The sequence below is a fragment of the Apis cerana genome, linkage group LG14, assembly GCF_029169275.1.
Source record: "Apis cerana isolate GH-2021 linkage group LG14, AcerK_1.0, whole genome shotgun sequence".
Classification (NCBI taxonomy): Eukaryota; Metazoa; Arthropoda; class Insecta; order Hymenoptera; family Apidae; genus Apis; species Apis cerana.
The window spans coordinates 7375226-7400437 of record NC_083865.1 but is presented as its reverse complement, the minus strand read 5'-3'; the positions used below and the strand labels follow the sequence as shown (position 1 = coordinate 7400437).

Sequence of the window (25212 nt, the reverse complement as noted above, 5' to 3'; positions counted from 1 at the left end):
ACAACGTAACGAAGGAGGAGGAGGAGGAGGAGGAAGCGAAAATTAGAAACTGCTCGAAGCCGCGCGGAAACGAGAGCGGAGGAGTAGTAAAATGATATTCTGACCCATTTAACACGCGGCCGGATTTGCACAGTGTCCCGTATGAATTGTCAAGTCGGTTGCATCCGCAGCCGAGGACAATTAAACGTCTAATTTTGGGCGGATGTCGGGCGCACAAGGTATTACGGTGATTCGAGCGCGACTATCCCCAGCTACTGACGTACATCCCTCCCGCCGCAATCCTTGGTGGATGACGAACACACTGGTAGGAAGTGACAGTAGCTAATTAATTAGTATCAAATGTAATGTAGCTCCGCAACTGGTATTCCATCCACCGCCGCTTGTTACAATGGGAACGGCGTTTGATACAGCGGGGTGATTAAGCGCGTATACGGAAAATCCTGGCTGGTTTGCAGTTGGCGGATGTTGAACCCGATTTAGGGAGAAATTGGCGGCGGGCAACACGATATTTCTGCTTATTGATAGGGTGTTTATCATCGGCCGACTACTTTTCGATCGTGGTATTTCGATATTTTGCTCGAATCTCTGCTGCTCATTCGAAATTTCTTTTTTTTGAGTTGTTAATTTTTGAGTGGCTAGGAGAATCGGATCTTTAATTTTTAAAGGGATATTTTGAAAAAGGGAAATTATCTCGGAACGTGTATTATTTAATATTATTAATCGTACCGATAGTTTGGAAAGTTTTAAAGTGCTTAAAGTTGGGAGACGAGTCAAAATTGTGGAGAAGGTGTTTCAAAGATCGTCTGCTTTTGTATATTGTTATTCGAGATCGGTAACCATTGGGAATTTCGAGTCTTTCGAGCACACTCGTTTAAATATTTGGAGAGTATTTGGTGGAAAAATATTTGACTTCCCTCTCGACGTGTATCGCAGATTTCAGCTGTTTCGCAAACACCTATTCCGGTGTATGTAACGGTTATTCACAGTTAATTCGATAAATCGTTCTGATAAACAGGAAACAAATCCTGCAAATTGCACGATGATCGATCAAAATCTACAATTTTCATTTCCTTCGAATCCGCCTCTTTTCACCTCTCCATTTACACCATAATCGAGTCGATCGATTGCCTCGCTAAAAAATAATCCATCCTCCATCTATAATCGCGCGTAGAAATTGAACAAAATTCATCATCTTCCTCCCCCAAAATTATAAATTTCACTTATTTTTATTTATTCTCAAAAATTTTAATTCTCAAAAACTTGCACTTTTCCATCTCCATTTCCGTTTAAAGAATATCTCGATCTTTCCCCCGCAAGCGCAAGTTTCGTTTAATATCGCTTCCTGGTCGCAAATGAAAAGAATGCCAATCCTATTTGTATCCGCGGAATGCAGGCCCGCGCCACTCTCGAATTTAAGACACGCGGCCACTATAATTAGTCGAGGCGTGAGAACGCGAGGTTTCGGGCTACCGGTTAAACAGGCTATTAGCAGCACCTGTTACGTGACATCGTCGCGTCTTGGACACCACTCGATGTCGCGGTTTATACGCGATCTTCTTCCCTCCTTGCGCCTCTTTCGACCGAGCTACACTTGCATCGGTACACTCGCATACCTTCGACTTCAAATTTCGAACGAAAAGTGTTATATCTTCCTAGCGTATACGTACATTATACATTTATTTCATTTTAACGTTTAATTCGTATAATACAAAAACAGTTACCAAAGCTATTTTTTTTCCATATCGTAATCGTAAATCGTGAAAATTGCGTTAATTATATATTAAGAGCGAGAGAGAAGCTTCAACAAAACCGTTTCATCCCTTTCTAACCATTTATATCGCGCATAACGGGATAGTCTCGCACCCCCTACGGTCCGAAGCTATCCGTTTGCTCAGCCGTTTGCCGGGCATACCGTTCAGCGGTTGCTTGTCCGATGCAGGGCAACTGCAGTTGCAACTGCAATTCCCGTGTGTATCGAGGTAAGGAGCAGGGAGGGGTTGGGAATGGAGAGGTGGAGATAGAGGTAACAGTTAACCGTGTGCACGACCTCGTGCGGCTCCCGCGTGCGGTAATAGCGGTGGCTACGGTGTACCAGTCAAACGCATACCGTATCGATTTTAATATCCGCGGCAAGGTGGTGCAGGCGACCATGAGACTCGAAGAGCTCCGCCGTTGAAAACCGCGCTTCGTAATTGCCCCTTCTCCGACAAACAATCCCGTCGACGCCTCTCTCTCTCTCTTTTATCTATCTTCGAATTACCGTACTTAAGGTAGCAATATTCACGGGAGTAAATATCGAAAATAGATATTTATTTCATGGATGAATGTAAAAACGTTTTTTGGTAATATTACGTGTAACAATAATTTCGATAACGTTGAGAATAGTTAAAGGGGAAGATTGGAATTAGCTAGTTGGTCAAGATTCCCGTTTAAAATTTGCTCGAGCCTCGGCGGATAAGGCGTGGAAACTTTTCGATTAGATTTCAACTTACGCGCAACACACTTCGTCATCCCTTCACGCCTGTTAACCGTGTTCTCCGCCCCTCCCTCCGATAATATCGGAAAATCGAGTTAAAACTGGTAGTTGGAGGACAGGGAGAGGGAGAGAGAAGAGGCATTTTGATCGGGCGCCGGGAGGCCAATGGCCGGCGGCCTCTACCTTAGCCAAGAAATTTCCATAGATCCTTAACGCGTCGGTGGAGTGTACGCAAAGCGGCGCAGACTTTGCGGTAACGGGCGCGTCGTGCATCAGCCACAGGTGCCTTCTCTCGCCTCGACACACTCGGCGCCGTTGTAAAAGCCTCGTCTCCATCAACCCGCCGTTCGGTTATCGGCGCAGCCCTTTGTAGCCTTCCCACTGTCGCGCGCCCATCACTCGGGATGAAAAGCAGGGGTATCGTTGTTGACACTCGGTCTCGAGCTCAACGAATGGATTTTTGCCGAGATTAATCTCATTTCTACAGATATTGCAGTACATGCGTAGTACTTCCTTGACAATGATTCTAAAAATCCATCGTTCAAAATTTTACTCGATCGCTGTTAATTGAAAATGAAAAATGACTTTTGGAGAGAGAGTTTCTGAATTTCATCCGAGGCGGATGACAAAGCAGAGCCGGTTTCTACCTTTGATGAACGGGGGATTGTGATGGCCAATAACGGCGCGAACAGCTGCTCGGCTAACTAAGTTTTTTCGTATAATTGTTCAAAAGTCTTAGGAATGTTCGATGTTATTCGCCCATCCGATGACGAGAAACAACTTCTGGAGGAAAATGTTTTAAATTCATATTTTAGTCGATTATTTACGCAGCATCGTGGAAAACGCCTGAGAATTGGAAAATCTTCAGTCTTAACCCGTTAAAAATACGTTTCTGAATAATCTCCCTAACCGAATCGTGAATATTCAAGAAACGCCTCTTATAAATAGTAACCTGCTCGAAATTCCACTTTGCCTTTATTACTCGATCGTTATCGAATAGTTGGGATTAATCTGGATGCGATGGTGAAGACAGTTGGGGAATTTAATGAGGATTAATCGAGTTGGAGAGGCGTGATGGATGTTTGGATGGACAATGAGAACGTTGGTTAAACGTTTCCAATTTCTAACTCTGTCCCCCTTTACTTGTCGACGAGGACGAAGCGAGAGTTTTGACAGGGTGGGAAATTTATAGCGGCACGACAAAGAATTCGTTAATGGGAGGAGGAGGAGGATTCGGTCTGACTCGTGTTGTCTTTGGAAATATAATTAACGGCCGGAAACCCGAGACGAGGGAAGTCGTTTCGCGATGGACCGTGATGTTGAGCGTGTCTAACGTTTCGCCCTTCCTTTTGGCCACGCGAATTCAATTTAGAAATCTCTTAGATTGTTGCGACAATGGCAGAACGATAAAAGTTGTTATTTTCGAAAAGGATAGAAATTTTTATGCGTTCAACGTGAAACAAATAATAGTAGGATCGTGTGATATTTTTCCAGAGTTTAATTTGGAAATCTCCAAGAATGGAAGAGTGGGAGGATTGAAACGAGAGTGATAAGTTTTGGAAAAATCGCGATATTCTCAAGCCTCCAAAAATTTATTTACAAATTCACCCATTGATTCGAATACCTTTACAGTTTAAAAAGGGTTCCGCTCTCGTATAACATTGAATAGTCGCTTCTACTTCATGAAGCATCGTTACACTCGAGTGGATGAACTTGAATAATCATCTGTTTTAAAATCGTTTCTGGTTAGAGAGAGGTTTAAGTAAGAGGTTAAGTATCAAAACCTTGCCTCTTTCCTCCGTATTACGTATTCACCGAATTTCTTGAAATTATTCATCCGCTTTAACTCTCTCGTTCGTTTCGTATATTCAAACAAAATGCGCCCCCCTCCTAAAGAAACGGTACAGATTAAAATTGTCAACAAAAATTTTTAAATAGCCCGAAACAAACGAAGAAAAAAAAAAATATCGAAACTTACACTCGATCGATTTATTGCCATTTATCATCGCGCCTTGTATTAATTTCAATAATTCGCTACGCGGTGACGCGTGAAAAACGATATTATTCCATATGCGCGCGCAACAGGGTAAATTGGACGTGGAGACGCGTCGAAACGTGTATGCTTATCGGGTGTCACGGAATTATAGGAAAAGTTGACGGGCACAGTTTTCGCTCACGAACAATGGGCTCGTAGCGTTGGTTCACGGATCCGAGCGATGAGCACAGCGCACGATAAAACCAGTGTCGACAACGTGTTTACAGTTTTATGGGGTGTCGGCCAAATACAACGCGGCGCGCACACCTTAATAACTCGCGGCGCGATAGAAATACGGCGGAGATTCGAGAGTGGTTGAGTATTTCCATTCTCTGCGAGGCGACGGACGGATGGACGCGGCCAAATTTGCATCCGTTCCGGTTTAATCGAATCGTTTTGACGGCCCGAGGGTTCGAAAAACGATATATGGGACGAGCGTTACGTCGATTATTAATAATTAACGAGATGAATTAATTAGTACGTTTATCCTGGCTTGGTTCATGATACCTTGTCGATTAATTTTTTCCTTCTTCGAAGAATTTGTCGCTTTTTATTAAAACGTAACGGGAGATACATTGCGTCGAACAATGGAAAGAGTATTAATCGTATCATCGTTTAATTGTATTTATATATAAAACGAAAAGAAATTGATATTAAACTCGTGCATTTTCGATGGCTGGTTAAAAATGTTAAGAAGGATTTTTATATCGTTAAGGAAGTTTGTCAAATTATGCGATACTTTTGCATAATTCTTTCCCCCTCTGGTTTAAAATGAAATTTTAAATTTTCTGAATTTAATCATTTTATAATAATGATAATAATAAGTGACAATTACAATTTCTTTTCGTACTTTTACATTAAACTTCTTGACATTCTTGAGATGACAAAGTCTCGCGTCACGTTCTCTTCTATCTCTTCTCCTCGAGAACATTGCGAGGTAACAGTGACATTCGATTTTTCTCGTTGACACTGAACCCTCTTTCCGTCCGTGGAAAAAATATCACTGCGAAATATAGTATATATATATATATATATATAAAAAGAGAAAAAGAGAGATCTTACATTAAGCTCGCTCCACGCTATTAAGTTTAAGCAGCTTCCACCGCGGAAAAGCTATGGCGCTAATAGGATATACTCGTCCTGTATTTGTACCAAGCGAATTTAGATTTACCGTCTTCTTAATGTTTCTCCTCGTTTCTTCGCTTTTTGATTTTAGAGATTGGTGAAATTTTTCCATTAGGAAAACTTAACTATTTATTATTTAAACGTAATAAATCTGTGTTGCAAAAATGTTGCTACAAACAGACGTTATTATTTTTCATCCCTAAAATGGAATAAATTAAGCGAAATTAAGTATCTTGCAAATCTTAAGTCCTTATCTCCGACCGAAACCAAGCATCTTCGCCACGATTTTATTCGAAATTCATCTCTCGATACTCGACGTTCGAAATATAAATTCTATAATCTTTTGATTACAGAGTCGAGTTTGGCGACGGAGTCGAGGATTCTCTCTAAGACGTAGATTCTGTAGACGGGTTTATCAGCTGTGCATGTCCCAGTTCACTGGTGAGTTTCTCCAGTTTAGAACGTATTTCCATATTCATTCATCGACGGTTAACAGTGGACGAAATTTTCGAGGAGTTATTTCGAGGAGAAAAGAGAAAAGGAAAATAGAGCGGCGTTAGGAGTTATATTTACGAGATTTCCCTTTGTACTTTATGATCAGCAGTAGAGCCTTGTGACGTAACATCGATAGTTTCACTTCCCGTTTCCGCGCTCCGAGCCCGGTAAATATAAACAAGAAATCGCATGTTTGCTTATCATTACAGCTAATATATTATATCGAGGTGAAACGCGTGCAAAATATTTCCCTTCTTCCGATATTTCCGTTAAAACAAATTTTTCTCGAGAATACTCGTTCAACTATTTAAACCGTATTTCCGAACCTGTTCGTCTCATCGAAAATTGAAATTCTTCTAAAATTTCCCTCTTTTCGACGATTCCACTTCGCTCCTAAAATTTCTCACATTTCTCGGACCATTCTCTCTTCTCTTTTACCAATTTTCCGCAGATCGAACGATCGTGTTTCCGGGGCGGAAAGTTGGAGAATGAAGGTTAAGGTTAGTTTGGAGGATCGGCGAAGAGGCGTGGAAAGTACGAAAATATCGGGGCGCGATTTAAAACGGCACTCGAGCGAGCGGAAGAGTGGAGAGGGGGGAGCGCGTTGCGTTAATATTCAAGCGAGGGAGCGTGTATGCGCGCAAAGAACGTTCACTGATCATCGAACGATAATCGGGGAAACGGCAGAAGAAGTTTCAGGGTTGTAAAACGGGAGTTTATGATTCGAGATATGTCGCGGCCGACGGTAAACTGCTTTATTACAGCATCAAAGGGAACATTCACGAAAATTGGTCACGCTCGTAATATTATCGCACGTCGTAACGCATTAATATCGTGTCACAGTATATTTCATGCCTTCTCGTATTACCGTTGTTTATCCTTCTGTGTTGGAAAGTTTATATTTACGCTCGGTATATATATATATATGTATGTATGTATGTATGTATATATATTATATATATGGGCGGTGTGTGCTTAGCAATGTGTGTTCAGGCAGGAAATGGATATTTGTCCATTGTAATTATCCGTGTTGTGATATCGATTATGAGACTATCGTGTGTTTGCGACAGAGTAGAATTTAAGTAATTAAGTTTTTAATATTCGATCGAACTATTTATAATTAGAAAAACTTCGAACCGTTGGAAGATTCTTTAAAACGTATTTCGACGTATTTCGATACGGCTCTCGGTTTCCAATTCCATTCACCTTAAATCCGACGAAATCCTATTAAAATTAGGAAAACTTTGAACCACCGTTAACCTCGAACACGGTAATTTTCGGTCGACGAATGAACGATCGTTGGAAGCGGAACCTTTCCTTTTGAAACGCTTTTACGTTTGTCTCGATACGACTTCCGGTTCTCGAGATATCGTCGTGTAAAGAGAAGGGTAATTTTCGTTTTATATTATCTCCGTTCTTGTTATTTATTCTCGCTCCAGACGTGGATTTTGGGAGAAAAACGTGGTACACGATTTTAGGGAAAGAATGCAGGTCGCTGAATCGATTCACGATCTCTGCCTCAAAATTCTTACATCTCGACGATCAAATGAGATGAAACAAGAAGCCTTTCTTTAATGACGATTTCAAATCTTTCGGATTTTTATACACAACTTCGCGGTTACAATAACTTGTGAACATAATCGATAATTCAATATTCGAGCACCTTCTCAAAAATCGGCCGAACAACAATTAATCCCATTCATCTACTAGCAACAGATGTTCCAACAACTTTTCCCAAACTCGTTAATATTCACCCGATAAAAATTCATTTTTCAAGCGAAAAGAAAAGTTTCGGCCAAAGTTAACCTCCTCCTCCTCCTCCTCCTCCTTCTTTTCCTTCTGTAATGAAAAGAAAGACAAGTCGAAACTTTTTTCATGGCGAATTTTAACTAGAACGACGTCGACTTCGCCCGACGGACAGAGAAAGAGAGAGATAGATAGAGAAAGAGAGAAGGGGATCGAGTATTGGATTACGATGGAATGATTGCGCTCTTAATTAAAAGGGGAGGGGAGAAGTGTTGGAACAAGCCCGGCCGCGTTCCAACCCCGAAAGGATTAACTCGCTAAACCGGCGTTATGGTCTTATTGTCAAGGTATCGTAAAACAAGGTGTGCGCGTTACCTTGGCGTTAATTCACCGGTTAAATCAGTCGTTGAAATATTCATGGTGTTTGCGCGTGTCATTTCGTGATTCGTGCGTGGTCTCCACGCGTCCTAATTTCCTAACACCTTTCTCTTTCTCTCTTTCTCCAGTTGATTCTTGACTTAACGCAAGCCGAGTGTTATTGCCTTAATACCCTTATTTATATTCATCTCCTGAGAGGAGAGGTGACAGGGGCGGAGTTAACCCTTTTCGCAAAAAGCTCGGGGAGCTCTCGACAGATTAGAGCCGAGCGACAGGGAACATGGCTGCGGTTTTTAACGTTCATTCGCGGATGAGATAGCTGGTTTGGTCGAATTTTGAACTTGGAGGAGGCGGGGGGAATTATTATCAATGAAAATTGTTCGCGTTCTATTTTCTGATTTTTCGCGAATCGGGGGATTGATCCGCTTGGAAATTCGATGCGGTATCAATTTCTCTTAAAATTTACATAATTAAAATTTATATAAGTAAAACCAGACAGAGTCGAGCGAGAGAAGAAAAAGAGAAGGATCAAAAGAATTGGTATCCGCGATATCGGGTCGAGGGAAGGAAATTTAAAAATAAAGAGTTTTGGATTCACGCGTCGTTGGCCCCTAATAGACGAAACGATTCGTGAAATTCCTACCGCCAACACTCGATTTCCCCTTTCGGGCGAAAAATAAAATCCTCGCGTTCGACACGGTGTATTTCATTAGCCGTAGCAATTAACCGCATCACCGCGGGAGCAAGCGAAAGGAGGAAAGAAAGGAAGAAAGAAAGAAAAGAAGGAAGGGAAAAAAAAGAGAGAGAAAAAGAGAGAAGTTGGCGTTAAAAGCGTAAAACTGCGAAAGGTTGTCAAGCACGAAGTTGCAGGTATAGGGTGGAAGGGGGAGGGGGTAAACGGTTCAGCCCAGTTGGCTAACGCGGCGAGAGAAATCGATGGTTAATGGACAAAGTTGACACCGTTACAACATCCCGAAACTGCTTCGGGAAACTACCGACATTCGTTTCACTTAGGCTGCTTTGCTCGCTTCTCCTCCCTCTGTTTCATCCCCCTGCTTCTCCCTTTCCCTCTCTCTCTCTATCTGTATTATTCGATACACCTCTGGTGCCAGCTCGTTCGTTCGAACATCGACTTTCGCCGGTTACGCTGTTTTACGAGACAGAATGAACTGGCGTTCTTGCGGATTTTTGCCCATGTTTATTCCATGGTTATTGACCGACGATGAAAATCTCGAGATACGTCGGGGTGTAATGGATCGTGTCGAGGTTGAAAGAATCGTAGAATTTCGAGTTGTGGGAATAACTTTTTCTTTTGTTGTTGATATTATCGACGTTCGAATTTTGGGCTAATTTGTTCGAATTGGAAACACGTATTTTTCCCTCTTGATGATTTTACGGAACATCGCGTTTGAGGATCGGCGAAATTTTCGGGGTATCGATTTCTCGATTGTTTGGAAAATTATTTTTAATCAGAAATAGGTTCGAATACTTTTTTTTTTTTTTGAGACAAGGTTTTTCTTTAACGAAAATATTGTACGAAATTTATTAAAATTGTAATTGGACAAGGTTTGTTATTCGAGACGCGCTCCTTCAATTTACGTTTAAAAAACTTCGTTAAAATTTAACGAGAGATATTTCGACCCCTTCTCAAATAAGACGATTCTTAAGCAAGTTAGAATATTCGATTCGAATTCGAAATGTCAATCCTACTTCCATCCATGGAAATCGATGTTCGAACCATATATAATTCCCAGAATTAAAAAATAATTAAAAAAAGAAATCATCCCGAATTTAACCATCAATCATCGATCCTATTTCCATCCACGACAATGGCCAACTTAACGATCCAAAACATCCAAGATGAAATTAGCATCCCGAATTTGATTTTAACATCAATTGTCATCGATCCTATTTCCATCGTCCAACCATCTTCTAACCTTCGATTTCGATTTCAAAGACGGGGTAGTTTGGGACAGTTTGTGGTGGTGGTCTTGAAAAATAGGGAAATACCCGTTTCCTCCCCTCCTCTTCCGTAGGAAAGCAATCAAGAGTCGGTCAAAATTTCGAGGGCCGGCCTAACTACTAGCCAATCTTGATCGGTAAAACGGTTTTCTGGCCATCATCAACTCGTTAGATTAACGGATGGCCCGCGCAGCCTGGAACTTCATATTACGTTTCCGCCCTTGTTTGTTTCCTCCCCCCTCCGCGTCTCTCGTTTCCGACCATGTCGGAACGATTCGCCACGTTTCACGATTTGTCGCAGCTAAATGCAATTGTCCCCCTTATTTCTTCGATAATTGCGAAATCGGTTGATGAAACTGGCCGGATACACCCCTTGCCTTTTGCCTCTCTTCCTCCTCTCCTCCTCTCTCTCTCTGTTAATATCGTGTGTGTGTGCAAGGATGGACGAAAAGGAGATGGATTAAAAAGGGAAGATTATTAATCGTCGATCGGATTTGTATGGGAAACCGAGGGTTGACGAGAGTGTGTGCCGGATACTTTTAGATTGAAAACCGAGGTCGAATCGATCTCTCTTTCATTTAAGCGTTAAACTCAGCTCCGTCCATTTGCTTCCGATCGAAGCAAGACGACGAGGATTTCTTTTTTTAGTTTTTATTTCCCTGACTCGTCGCCGAGTGTGAAATAGCAGGAATAAATAACGATCGTTGCTAATTTTGTTCCGTTGGATTGTTTGTCGGTGAACGGAACGGTTCAAGATGAAATTGAAATTGTCGTTATACGATTGTGATACGATGGCGTTGAAGATTTTATTATTTTCTCTTTTCTCTCCGCTCTGTTTAAATATCGAACGTGTGTTAAATCGTCGCTTATTTTTTTCTTTTTCTTTTTTTTCAACAAGAAACGCAAAGATTTTTCCTTGGGTTAAATTAATTTTTTAATTAAATGAAATTTGTTGTTGCGCGATATAGCGAGGTATCAAAGATTTATTCCGTTTTATTCTGTTCCTGTTTTCAAATAATTTGGGAATAAATCGTCAGTTTGTTTCTCGGTAAATAAATATTTTTTTTAAAATAATAATCATTGAAATTCTGTTTAAATAACTAACCTTCTGAGAGAATAAAATACGTAATTTTCTTTTTTAATAAAAATATTAAATAACGGTACTGTTTAAAAATAAAACCTCTCATCACGGTTTTTTCAAGAATTTTTTAGCATCCCCTATTAAATTATTAAAATTAAAACAAGTCCCTCGCGTGTAAACGAAACTATCCCGTGGAAAGAGAAAAATTATATTAATCGTATCACTTTTCCAAATTAAAACCTTATTGCGTATTCCTCTTGAAAAATTATCGTGTTCCTACTCGATTCCTCAAGACAAACAAAATACTATCAAGTGTCAAGTCTCTCCTTTAAGCGTTAAAACTCGTTAAAACTCTCACTCTGCGTAATTGTATTAGGAAAATTCTTCGATTTCTTCTTTAAGAAATTTAAGCAAGGCGGTTGAGAAACCTTTGATACTATAATTATGACATTTCTCGTGCTCTCAATCAAACTTTTTATTTAATTTTAATAATAGATCTGTTAATTTAAATCACTCACCATTTCTTCACGATATTTCTACTTTGCTAAACACCTAATAATAAAAATTACTCGAATAGAGATAGAAGACAGGAAACGAAAAATTAACGAAAGTTAATTTTAATTTAATTGTTACAAAGTCCAAACTTTGAAAATAAATTAATCACAGATACAAATATCAACGATTCTTCTATCAACGCAAGGATAAAAGAAAAAAAAAAAGAAGAAAAGAAGAAAGGTCGATTTACCATCAGCGATGAATTTTTCCCAAATCGATCGAAAGCACTCTCGACATCTTCCACCCGGATCTCGCGTGATGGCCACAGCTCGAGACGTAAAATTAAATAAGCTTCGGCTGGAATCACCGTGGAGGCGATTGTATCGCTTCCGTGCCCAACCTTGATCTCGTCTATTATCCCTTTAGACACTTAGCTGGCGAGTGTGTAATCCTCCACGAATTTGCATTTTTCCGCATACGAACGGGTGAGCACATTTTCACGCGCAAGCTTCCGGTTACTTCTGCCAGAGGTTTTCCACGGATCTACGTAATGGTTCCTCTCGACTTGGCTTGGATTAATTCAGCCGTTTTATGGCGGTACGTTTGTTTTTTTCCCCCCTTCTTTCTTTTTCTTTTTTTTCGCGTGGAGGATCGAAAGAGAATGATTATTTTGCGGAATAAATGCGAAGAATTATCTTTTCAGATGCGAGGATCGTTTTTAGCAGAATCATTGTCCTTTTCGAAGAATTTTGATCGATTTGACGTACGTTAATTTTTCTCTTTAAATCGTAGAAATCGTTGGATGCGGAAAATAATTGCATAAAATATCCTTAGAATTTCTATTACGTGTTATTGTTTGCAAATATTTTTCAAATAATTGTATTTTTCCCTTGATCACAAAGGATCGTCCGTCGTAGATGATTATTTACCGAGATGTGTCTAATGATCAAGTTAATCGATGAATATTAACTTTCCTCGGCAATGTGGCTTTGATCTCTCAATGGATGAGTTGATTCATTCATGCCGCGGAGTGAGAAACTTGCGGGCAAACTTGTTTACAACGTTCGTGCTCGTGATGGCAAAGGTTTCGACTCTATCTATTATCCGGTTGATTATAAAAAGACGCGTTAACCGCTCTTTGTGATCTCGAAAAAACCTTAAAGGGAACACTTTTGAAAACCGAGAACAGTAAGAATTACATAATCACAGGGAATTCTTCAATTCTCTACTTTTTAATTTCCATAAAATACAAAATATATCTTTCGAACGACAGATATAAATATAAAAAATCCCTACTTCCCAATTACACTATCAATCACCCTTCAATAATTTCATCGATCCAAAAAAACAAAAATTCATAAATCTCGAAATACCCAAACTCCTCTCCTCTCAAGTAACTACTATTCCAAAAAAATTTCCAAAAAATACGAAACTAAAAAAAATCTTGATACCACTGTTGATATCGTTCAGAGAACGCTACAGATTATCCGGATAAAAAAAAAAGGAAACCAGCATAACTACGTCCCTTTCCCTTCCAAAAAAAAAGTACAACAACGAAAAATCCCTCAACACCTCTCAAACATAACCCGCGGATTCTCCTCTCCTCGCAAATAACCAGCGGAAACAGGGAGCAGGGGAGGTTAGACTTGGATAGCTACTCCGGAAGCCGTGTTTTGCCGCGGAAGGTCGTGGAGAGAAACTTGACGTTGATCGTTGGGGGTGGCGGCGGTGCCCCCTTGGCAGCCTTCACGTCCGCGAAAGTTTTCGAAGTAAACGCGGGGTTCCCAGGCCCCTTCCCCTCCCTCCTCCGCCTGGGCGATCGATCGCAGCGCCACCGCGCCAACGTTGCAATCGTCCGCCATTATATCGATCGTGGAGAAAGGGGAGATTTACCGCGTGCATGCCACCCGTGCCTTCCACCAACATATGTCATGTTATTTACGAGCCAGGCATTACTCTCTGCCCGATTTACTATATTTTATGTTACGTGGATGGACTCGCAATTCTTTCGAATCGTTCCAACGCCTGCAATCCGGTCACGTCGATCGCGCGGGAACACGAAGTGCGTATGACGTCTCTTCGCACCATGCCTCCATTATGTCAACCTCCTACCTTCTCGATCCAATCTCTCTCGTCCATTATATTTTGTTTAATCTTTGCGTCTGTCTTCTGTATGTGTGTGTGTATGTGTATATATTTTTAGTATCGTTATATTCGATCCAAGTTTTTCCTCATTCGATTATTTTTGTTCAATCTTCCTAAGGTTTCTAATTTTTCCGCTATTTCCCTTTGGCAGAGTGGATCGTGAAGCTTGGAATTTTTAATATTTTTCTGGTTATTTATCGGGATTTTCCTTTTGCTTACTTTTTTTTCCCCCTCGCTAATCTTCGAGTCTCATTTAAAAAATTTTTAAGCAAAACGGTATCTGGGTGTAAATAAATATTTGTTAAATTAGTTTTGAAAAAATTCGTCGAATTTTAATCTTATGTTGGTATTTTTCTATTGATAAAATTATATCTTGGAATCTTAATATTTATATTGGTATTTCTATTGCTTCGATAATCTAAAATTTTTTTTCCAATGATTTTCCATTACTTTCTTTTTCCTCCCTCTTTTTCCTGCATATTCGTGGGATAGAGCGAATTTTAGGAATATTCGAGAGGATTCAAAATAGTAGGATCAAAGGAGGAGATGCGAGGGTTAGATTCGCAATTTTCGATAGGAATCGAAAGTCAAGCGTCTCGTTACCACGTGGAACGTGTAAAAATTCGGTGGATCAAGGGCTCGAATTGCATGTCGGGTGATTGAAAACTTGTGAGTGACGGGTGGAGAATGCATTCTGGTTCCCCGGGCTGATATGGCGACATATATTATCCTGAGAGTCGCTCTTCTATTCTTCGCAATGACTGGCCGCCTTTCTCCAATGGTCACCATCAAACCTTCGAGATTGGTACCCTTAATCCATTGATATATTCCAGGGAAAAAGCTTGGAAAGGTAAAAGTAACCCCTTATCAATTTTACTTTGGAATTCGAATTTCGATCCAATTTTCTCGATTGATTAGGATTTTTTTTTTCCATTCTATCTTTCAATAATTTCTCAAAACAAAGACAGAGAGGAAAGAGAGAGAGAGAGAGAGTTAACACGAAAATTTGAAGTACGCAATTCGCGCTCGAAAAAATCGGGTAATTTTCTTCTTTTTTGAGGTTGAAAATCTCTTATCAATTTCCTCTAAAAAAATTTTATCTCTAAGATTGATCCGTACGCTTCTTCGAAAAATTTTCCAAACTTGATAAATTCAATCCTCTACTCGTCATCGAAAAAGAAGTATCTTCAAAATCGAAGGAATTTTTTAATTAAAAAATATTCCCCTACGTTGAAGTCACGCCTGTATATCTCTTCACTTTTTCACCTGATCAACGCAAATCATCGAGGAACGAGAAAAATAAAACAACGAATCCATTCTTCTTTAACTCGATTCCCCCAATCCGTTTTAACGTACGAATCTTCTCCTCAAAGTTAATCAAATCTCTCTCACCTTTGTGAACTGTGAACGAGCGTTTTCAACAACGCTCGATACTTTCGGTTTATTAACGATATTACACCGGGCTAATATAATACACACACAAAAGAGGGATGGGTAGAGGGATGATTGATGTTACAGCGGGGAGTAACGGACCCGAGTTCGAACTGGAAACATGCAAATTTAACAGGACTTATCCAAACTTGCTTCTAAATTGATGGAATAAAGTTGGGCATTAAGTAAACAAAGTAGCTTTGCGCTTACCGCGTAAAGTTCACGCAAATTATAGACCAACCTCCCTATTATAAATCGGGCTTGCACGTTTAGGGGGTGAATTAACCCCCTCCTCCTCCTTCTCCGCCATCCCTCTCCTCCCCCCTTGTATCGAGGTGATTATGAGCTGCGCGCAAGTTTTGCTTCTCGCTTGTATCGGTTTAAGCCACGTCTTTCGCAATTATTTCGATCGAGGATATATCGCGCGATTTTCCAAGTTTTATCGGTTTTATGAGGGGGGAGGAAAGAGGGTTGAAAAGCTTTCCAAAGTTTGCGCGTTTAATCGGGGAGTAGTTTAATGATGTACGCGTTGTTCGTTATTAAACGTTAGAGGAGGTCGAAGAAGGATCATTAATCATAGCGCGATTAAGCGAATTGTTAATCTTTAATTAAGCGTGGAATCCCAGTAATCCGGGGGGGTTATCGAATTAATTCTTTTTTCCCTTCTTTCTTCTTTTTCCCCCCTCCTTTCTTCGAATTATTGAAATTTTGGAGGATAGGAAAATTTTAATTTTTCGTTATAGCGATTAAATGTTGTTGTTTTTGTTGTTTATTAATAATTGAATTGTTGAAATTGAGAAATGGAGGATTTGAAAAATTTGGAGGGAGAATGTCGTAAATTTTTAAATTTTCGTCGATCGATTATTCTTGTGAAACGATTTTTGTTTTTTTTTCTTAAGGGAAAAGTTTCTTACGAAACGGAGAAACTGCAATTCAGTTTTATGATTGAAACGCTTCGTACGGGACGAAAAGCGGTTGCTTAACCGGCGAATACGTAATGCAGTGTAAACGAAGGAATTTTTATAGCTGTTGCGCAACCGAAACTACCGCTAGTTAACAAGAAAAGTGGGGAGAAAAGTTTTCTCGATACAGGAGCCTAGATTTTTCCAGGTTTCGTCAACAATCTTATCGACCAGGATAAAGGATCGGTGCATATCCAATGGAAAAGAAATAACGCGGGATGAGTCGCTCACTTTAGATATACATCGCTCGAAAGTATGTCATTGACTCTGAATAAATTATACATATCGATTTTTCGTTCTTGATTAAAGGAGATATAAAAAGAAATTTGAAGAAAAGATTCTCCAAATCCATAAAGTTCAATTTAAAATTTTTCCGAATTAAATTCTCCAATTTTTAGCTCGAATTCTCTCAATTCTGCCCATCTGTTAAAAATACATCTCTTCGATTTATCCTTCTTCCTCCCCCATCACGAATATAAATTCAATCCACTTTCTGACAACTCGTCTAAACAATATGAAGAAGCTGCAGAAATTTTCCCAATATAAAACCATGAATCATTGGCCATTGCCACCGATCCAACCGATACGACCATTCATGTCACCTGTGCGCAAACACGAAAACTGCAACCGATTCGGGCCGAATAACGTTTAAAAAGCGAACATTTTCGCGGGGGTGATGACTTCCGATTACCGCGAATCGTTCTCGAAAAATACATTTTTGCCTTCCCTCCCTCCTCGTGGGATGGAAACGGATGGCCGGCGAATAAATAGGGGAGGAGGGGCAGAAAACAGCCCCCTCCCCCGTGTCGATTCGTCGAAAAACCGCGTCGAACCTGCGGGAACTCGTGTATTGTTGACGCGCGAAATGAGAATCCGGTAGGAAAACGACGCTGGTTCCACCAAATGAAAAGTGGTTCGGGGGATAAAAGGGAAATGGAGGATTTTTTTTCCCCCCTTTCTTTCTTTCTTTCCCCCCTCTTGTAACTCGACTGTTTTTCCAAGGGAATATTAAATGTGAATTTTTTTTCCTCGGTGTTTTTTGTCGGATATTTTTTCGAGTTTCGTTGTTGTTGCTGCTCTTGTTGTTGTTATCGTTGTTGGCCAAGTATACGTTTGGGGATGATAGTGAGCATTCAGCGGTTCGCAAATGTTTGCCCGTGTTTGATCGAATGCCGAGGTTATACGATTGTGCGTATATTCGATATTGTTCTTTTTTTTCTATTTTTTTTTTCAGATTTACGGGATTAATAGCAACGATCCGATCGAATAGGGGTAATGAGACAAAACGATTTGGATTTTGTATCTCTTACTAGTTTCAAACGAAAATGATTCGAAATGTTTTCGAAGAATTTCGCTTGTGCAAGTTTTGCTTGTAATGTTTCACTATTATAATACTTCATTTCATTTCGCTTTACGTATTAAATACCACGGGGTGAAAAATAATAGATACGGGATATTAAGATCCGATAGGTATTGCATCGAACGAAAGGAACGAAATCGGTTGTCATCGCGTGGAAGGAGAAATATGGCGTGGAAAAGTGTAGGTCGCGCGAGAAATTACCGCCAAACACGCCGGACGCGGCAACTTTTTAACGAACTGATGAAGCGGATGCTTCACTTTTATCCCCTTTTCTTCCATTCCTCTCTGTTCCTCCCTTATTTTTGAACGAGTCGAGTGCCCATCCCACTGGGATAATTGAGAAAAATATAATGACGGGGCCATGTGGCGGCTTTGTGGCAAGCTTTGGACATGGACTCTGAAGTGGACTTTGAAGAGGGAAGAATTATTATCGAGTCGAATCGAGTTTAATCGCCAACGGATAGTTTTATACAGCTCTCTCTCTCTCTCTCTCTCTTTTTCTCGCTTCTTTTGTTATCCACGCTTTTATCCGCCAAACGATGCACGGTTATTGTTCTATTATCTTTATTACTTTTCGCCACCATTTCCACAGAGTATGCCCTCTTCTCCACACTTTATTTATACCTTGTCCAATTATTCGAGCTGTGCTCGATGCTTTTTTTTTCTTCCTTGTTTTTTTGAATCAAAAAAATGTCGATTCAAGAGATAAATATTTATTTTTCCACGAATAAATGGAATAAATGTATTTGACCGTTTTCCTTGAAAAGTCATAATCCGTGTAGATGGATTTTTAACGCAACGATCGAGAAGTATTTTTCCAAATCACAATATATCGAGCGATATTTCATCGTGAAAACTTCCTTTCCAATTTCCACGACCAGTCTAGTCGTTGCCGGTCCCTCCTCGGTCAAGACTGAAAATTGAATTATATTTTTGATACCGAGCGATATAGAAAATACTGGAATAATATCGAGAGTGATATCGGAGAAGAAGATTAGAAGAAATAATTTCAAACGGATAATATTCCGATAAGGATATTCCAATAATCGTTAATTACCTCGATCCATTTCTCCACGAGAATTTTCTTCGCCTCGACGATGATAAATCAGCGCGCGAGACGATACAAATATCTTCATCGCTTCATCGAGCTGCGTGATGCATATTCTCTGAGATTGTGCATCCGACAATGGGCGTGGAACAGCGCCCCGCACGATAATTACGAGAAGTCGCCGTCCACAATATCGCGCCGCATTTATTAGATTACGATCTAATACCTCTCACGAGAAAATTATCAGCAAGTTTACCTCTTAGATTATCAAGCGGATAGTTATTGTACCGTTCCCCGCGAATCTGTTTCTTCTATTACGACCAACAAAACGATCGGAAAGTTCAACTTTTTTTCCATCCGGGATCGTTTGCTTCTTCGAAGATTATCGTTGGTTAAATTAAGAAGAAACTATACATTCCAAAGTTTGTTATTTTTTAAAACCGTTATTAATCTTGAAATCTTTTCATAGATCATCCAAGTGGGGAAATTTCGTAATCAATATCGCGTAGATTAATCAGAAAAATCTTCCGTCGGAAAAAGAAAGAAAGAAAGAAAAATCCGTTCTTCAATTTTACATCGTAAAAAAAAAAAAATCTACGTTTTGGAAATCCGAAAAATCACAGGCGTTGTAAAAAAATCGGCGGGGATATGGTGAGAATCGGAAGGTCCGTGAAAAAGACCATGATATAAATTTCTCTTGTGTGTGTGTGTGACGTGGGTGGAAAAGTTGCGTACTTCCCGGTTCAACTTTGCCCCGGTGCCAATTCGATTAGAGTCGGTAGGCGATAGCCGGCCAACTTTGGTTACAGCCTTCAACTTGAATTCGCAAGAGTTTAACTTGCTCGATTATCTTTGAGGCTCGGCAAACTGGTTCCACTCGAGCAGCGAAATTTTCCTCCTCGATTTTCTCTTGGTATCCCTCTGCATTGCGATTGGGGGGAAAAAAAAGAGAGAAAATGCAAGAAGAGGGGCGTTTTATTTTTGCAATGCAATGGATTTTTGATGTGGAGTTTGATTGCATTTGTTGGATATCGTCAAGTGTGATTTTTATTTTGGTGATGCAAGAGAGAGAGAGAGATATGTAGAAAGCAAGATATTTTTGAACGAATTGGAAATTAGATTTTCCAATTGTGATTTTGGAATAAAAAAAGGATTTGATGGGAAATTAAGGATTTGATGATTTTTATTTATTTATTTTTTGGAGGGGATAGTTGAACGGACTTGAAAGGTAGTTTTAATTCTTAGAATTAAATATAATTTTTCTTTTACCAGTGAGCGAAATGGATGGAGTGTTGAAACGAGATGAAATAAAGAGAGAAATATTTTCAAAAGTGTTCTTATTCGAATTCGAAAACTTTTATGCAAAATTTACCTTCTCCAAATTCGATTATGAAATAAAAATATTTTTCCAAGATGAACGAAACTTAACGGTGAAGTGCGTGCAAAATACGTGGGAAAGGGTAACTAATACCCCAAACCAAGAAATCCTCGGTTACTTTTATCGCGCACGTTTCCTCGATGATGAGATAAACGCCGTTCCAATTAATCAGTCTATCTTAATTACAAGCCGCAACGTTCTTATCACCGTTTTATCGAATCGAGCTTTTTCTTAGATATCAATCTCTCCCTCTCTCTCCCTTTCCCTTTCTCTTTCTCTCTCTCTCTTTCTCCATGGTTGAAACGTGTAGATGGCTCGAACTACATATGTATGTACATGCGAGCCGTGCATTTATCTTCTTCCATCGTTCAACCAGCTAACCCTCCAACGAGTGCTCTGTCTATTTGGGGTGGTAGTGTTTAAACTTCATCGTATAACAATATTTGCATTTTCGTGACGCAACATTGCGAGAAACAGAATAACAAACTACCCACACCAGCCACCGGTTATTTGTTTTTTCTTGCGTAAAATTAGAACGCAAAAATTGAAAAATTCTCGTCCCGTCTCGATTATTCGCGGTGTCTTCCGCCGCGGCTTTCAAACTTTACAAAATCTTTCCTCGGGATCTCTGTTATCGCCCCTTAAAACAAGTACACCGATTTCACAGCGAAGAAGAATTCTCGAGAATTATTTTTAACCCGGTGTTTCGATTTTGCAAGGAACGGAATTGGAGGAAAGAGAGATCCGGGGGAAAGGAAGAGGGTTGAAGAGGGTCGTGGATAAAATAGCCGAGTTTTTAATATACAAACGGCGAAAATAGGAACAGTGGTCCATGTAACTTATATTTATGTATTACAAACAATGCTCGATCATCCCTTGAAATAGAAACAATCTTTTTTTGGAACTGAAGGAAATAACTTCGTTTGAAAATAAGGGTCAATTTGCCAGGTGACAGGTTTATACAGAAAATTGCAAAAACGATCGAAATTCCAATTAAACAACCAAAGATTCTTCGTTAATCGTACTTGCGAATTTCTTTCTTTTTTTTTTATAAAAATATAACCAAGTGACTGTTCCTCTTCAAAATTCGAGCCTAACTTGTCCACGGAACACGAAGAAACAACAATTTTCAAACATTAAGAAAGTTAAAAAAGAAAAAAGAAAAATCATAAAATTTTTCCTTTTCCAAGGAAAGAAACGATCTCTTTAAACTCTCTAAATATCAAACAACGATCCCAGTTTCGTCTCTCTCTCTCTCTCTCTCTCTCTCTCGAGGCGAAATGGAGCGCCGGTCAAAGAAAAATACATACGTACATTTTTCCACCGTTATCGTCGCTCAAAGATTTATTAAATTTCTCTCCTCCTCTCAAAGATCGTTCCCTCCATTACCCCCTCCTCGAAACTATCACGCAGGAGCATTACAGAACACACACATATTATATCATCCGCAAAGGGCCCAGCCGAGTTAAGAATAATTGGAAATCGTCTAACCCTTTCCCCGCCACCCGGTTTTTATTTCCACCCTCGTAAAAACCGTTCGACCCGAACCGGTATCGACAACGATATAAATTAAGAATGTTTATCGCCGTTAGGAAATGGTGCACTGCGACGACTGCGTCCACGCGGATGGCTAGGGCCTCCCCTCATCGAGGGTGTACACTCGCCTGTGTACACACGTATGCGTGCACACGTGTATATATATATATATAAATGGTAACGAGATAGTATCATTCTACCACGTTGGTTACCGCTAATGATTGCACATGATATCGCACGACCCGAGCAGAGATGTCGCCCCTTTTTCCTGCCTAATTTTATTATTCGAGATACACCTCGCGTCGCGGGTATCGATTTCGAGGAGCAGGGTTCATCTGTGCGACGAGGGGAGGGGAGATGCGTTTCAAATTGCTGTCCAATTAACGTGGCGACGCGGTTGATTTCGGCTTATGTTTGATTTAATAGAATCAAAATTTCCCCGGCTGTGTAGGGATACGTCCGATTTCGATGCGTTTTTCCGTGCATTTGGAATCGTGAATTCTTCTTTTGGAATTATGTATAGGATGTACAAATATGGTGTTGAGATTTGATTTGTCGATTTGTCGAAAGATAGTAGTTATTTAGAGAAAAATTTTTCTTTGTTTTTCGTTGTTTGAGAATAATTTATTATTAATTCAATGGATTCGGCATGTATATATATATATATATATTTGTTAAAGTTTGAACGAATGGACAAGTGTCATTTCGATTGATAATAATAATAATATCGCATTATCGAAAATATTTCGAGAAATTTTATGCGCAACGATAAACCATTTGCACAATTTTCTCGTCTTCCGACACCTCCTTTGAACACCCATGATAAAACATAGCACGGGAATGGAGAATACTAATTATCCCTCCCAAAAGGGATTATTTTTTTTTTACTTTCCGGAACAAGGGACAGGGCGCGTCCTCGAAGCTCCTTAGAATTATAATCGTGCAATTAAACGCTTGGTATTGTCCCTGGCGGCAATTCGCAATGTTTAATTGCACAACCATGCTCGCCCTTTCTAATTTCGAAAAATTAAAATCCGAATAAACCACGTCCCCTCCTCCTCCCGCGTGCAGGGAGCGTGTTCAACAGCCTTGTTCCGCTCGAATCGAATAACTCATCTCCTCTTCTCGCCACAGCAAGAGTGTGTAACGGTCGGATCGTATGCAAATCTCTTGCGGCTTAATTACGCCTGCTATACGAGGTTTCAGATCGCGGGTAACGCGAACCGGAACCCAATATATTTCTCCACCGATAAGAAGAAACCCTCTGCATCTGAGTCTAAAGGCGCAGGCGCCCTCTTTTCCCCTTCTTCCCACCCCTTCCTTCCACGGGAGTCTCCTTCTGCTTGCAGCTGCAGCAGACAGAGAGAGAGATCGTGTTTGTGTTTATCTGTAGTTATTTGCACGCGCTATGTAGGGAGGTTGTGCCACGAGCTGGTTTACAAGTCTTTACACGATGATCGACCGATCTGTGATACCCGAAACCCGATTCTCCCTTCCTGGCTGCGGCTTCCATCGACCATCGTTGTTCCAGCCACGTGGAACGGTAATTGCGTTAATGAGAGGTGACGATATGGAAATATGGGGGGAGAGGGTTTCTTTTTTTTAATCGATGACCCGTGTCCTTTTCGAGAATATTGAAATATTTAATTTTCTTTGGAGTTTTTGCAGTTTTTTAAAATTTGTGTTGAATTTCTTGTAAATTTGTCGGGGCAAGGCTCTTTTGAAATCGAAGCGGTGAATTAAATGAACAGTGCGATTAGGTTGTAGAATATCGTGCGGTTGGTTGTGTTTCGAATTCTCTTTGTGGCGCGTTTTAATTAACGATTACATATGCAGATGCGTTCGATGGATCGCTAAAGCTTGTTTTAACGAATGCAGATACTATGATTGAAATTTTCATTACGATTTAGAGCCAGTTAACCTCGATGTTAACCACTTTTTGATAATTATCGATAATATGCCGGTTGGAAAAATAATAATCGACTCAAAGATCCAGTTAACCACCGATTTGAGAATTAAAGATTAACAGTATTGTAAACTCAAGAAATTTTAATACCTCAAGGAGACATCTCTCCACGATTTCATAATTTCAACCTCATTTATACGATTATTCATTTCCTCGAAACAATTTTAAAAGGAAAATGGCGATTATTATTAAAAAAAGAAAAAATATCGAGCTCTTGCTTTTATCGTATCAATTGCTTTTTGCGATGTATTAGACTAGAGGAGAGGAGTCGATTCGAAACGAGATTCTAGATTTCAGTTAAATTACCAAACTCTCTGTTGCCTCGTGCACCGAGCCTCTATGCAATATGAGCTTTGCCATTGTGTATTTGCGCCAGAATTTCAGTAGTTCCGTTATAGGTGTACATAGGGATGTTAGGAAGAGACGTAGTATCTCTGCATATCATAAGTGCAGTTTCCTCCAGGTTGAAAGGAGTCATGCCGGGACAATAAGAGGGGAACGAAAAGGGACGCGGGCTGCGACGAGATTGACAAGATTGAATTATTATTTAACTTTGCCTGTTGTGTCTTACGATAATTTTCTCCCTCGTGCTGTCGAATGGAATTTAGCACGGATTCGATCAAAATTCGTTTCTATGATTCATCGAATCCTTGCCGTTCTCAAATTCCAAAAAGCCATTACGAATTACGAGGATGATTATCCTCGTGATGCTCCAATTATTCGTTGAATTATTCAATTGGTAACGACTTGACACAGCGACAAACAAAGTTCTCGTCGGACGTTTCAAACTTCTGATCTATCAAGATTTACAAAAATTCTTTAACTTAACCGCGTCCCAAATAAAATATTCAAACCGATATTTCGATATTCCAAGTAATAAAATTATTCCAAGATTCGATCCAAGATTCCGTGTTCTCCAGAAATTCCAAACTTGGCACGAGTGAAATAAAATATTCGCAGAAACAATCCGTTTATCAATTTTTCATCATTCTCCTTGAACGAAAGCATTGTCTTATCAATTTCGTCCCAGGCCCCCCCGTGTAATATCCTATTCACGGCCAAATTCATAATCTGATTACGTTATAGATTAGAGTTTCAACTTTGCGCTTAATTAGCGAGCGATGGGTTCGTCCACGAGGGGGGGGGAGAGTATCAGCCAGGTGGATGTTTAACTTGGAACCGGAAAACCCCGAAGTTTTTGCAGCTAATTAATTCGAACAAAAGCTGAAAATTCAATTAATTTTATATTAGTGGGCCCCGCGTGTGTATCAATTATATCGGGGGGGTGGGCAAACGTTGCTGCCCCGTGGAGGCAGCAACAGCAACAGGCGTGGTTGAGGAGGCGCGACGCCAGAAAATGGGGGGATGCATAAATTTCACTTTAAATTAATTCGAAACTAATTTAATACGGTTAAGTTTAACGTGGATTACTACGGTGAGCCAACAATAATAACCGGGCATAAATACTGACTCGACAGTACCTCGAATGTCATCCGTTTAATCTTTTTCGTCTTATATTAATTCTTTTCGTTTCTTCTCTTAATATCATTTAATACGATCGTTATCATTCTACGCTTTTTAATTCAAAATTAT

General features: G+C 40.0%; 1 protein-coding gene across 11 annotated transcripts in view; it reads left to right on the top strand.

Annotated features, from left to right (window-relative positions):
• The window catches only part of LOC108000705 (uncharacterized), a 306652-nt gene that overhangs the window by 85008 nt on the left and 196432 nt on the right, over positions 1–25212 (top strand). For 6 of the 11 annotated variants that reach the window (XM_062084420.1, XM_062084424.1, XM_062084419.1 and 3 more), the window contains one exon: positions 5990–6077. The exons of the other annotated variants lie outside the window; for them this stretch is intronic. The gene's annotated coding sequence lies outside the window, so the exon portion shown is untranslated. The remainder of the gene's footprint in view (positions 1–5989; positions 6078–25212) is intronic. 11 annotated transcript variants of the gene reach the window in all.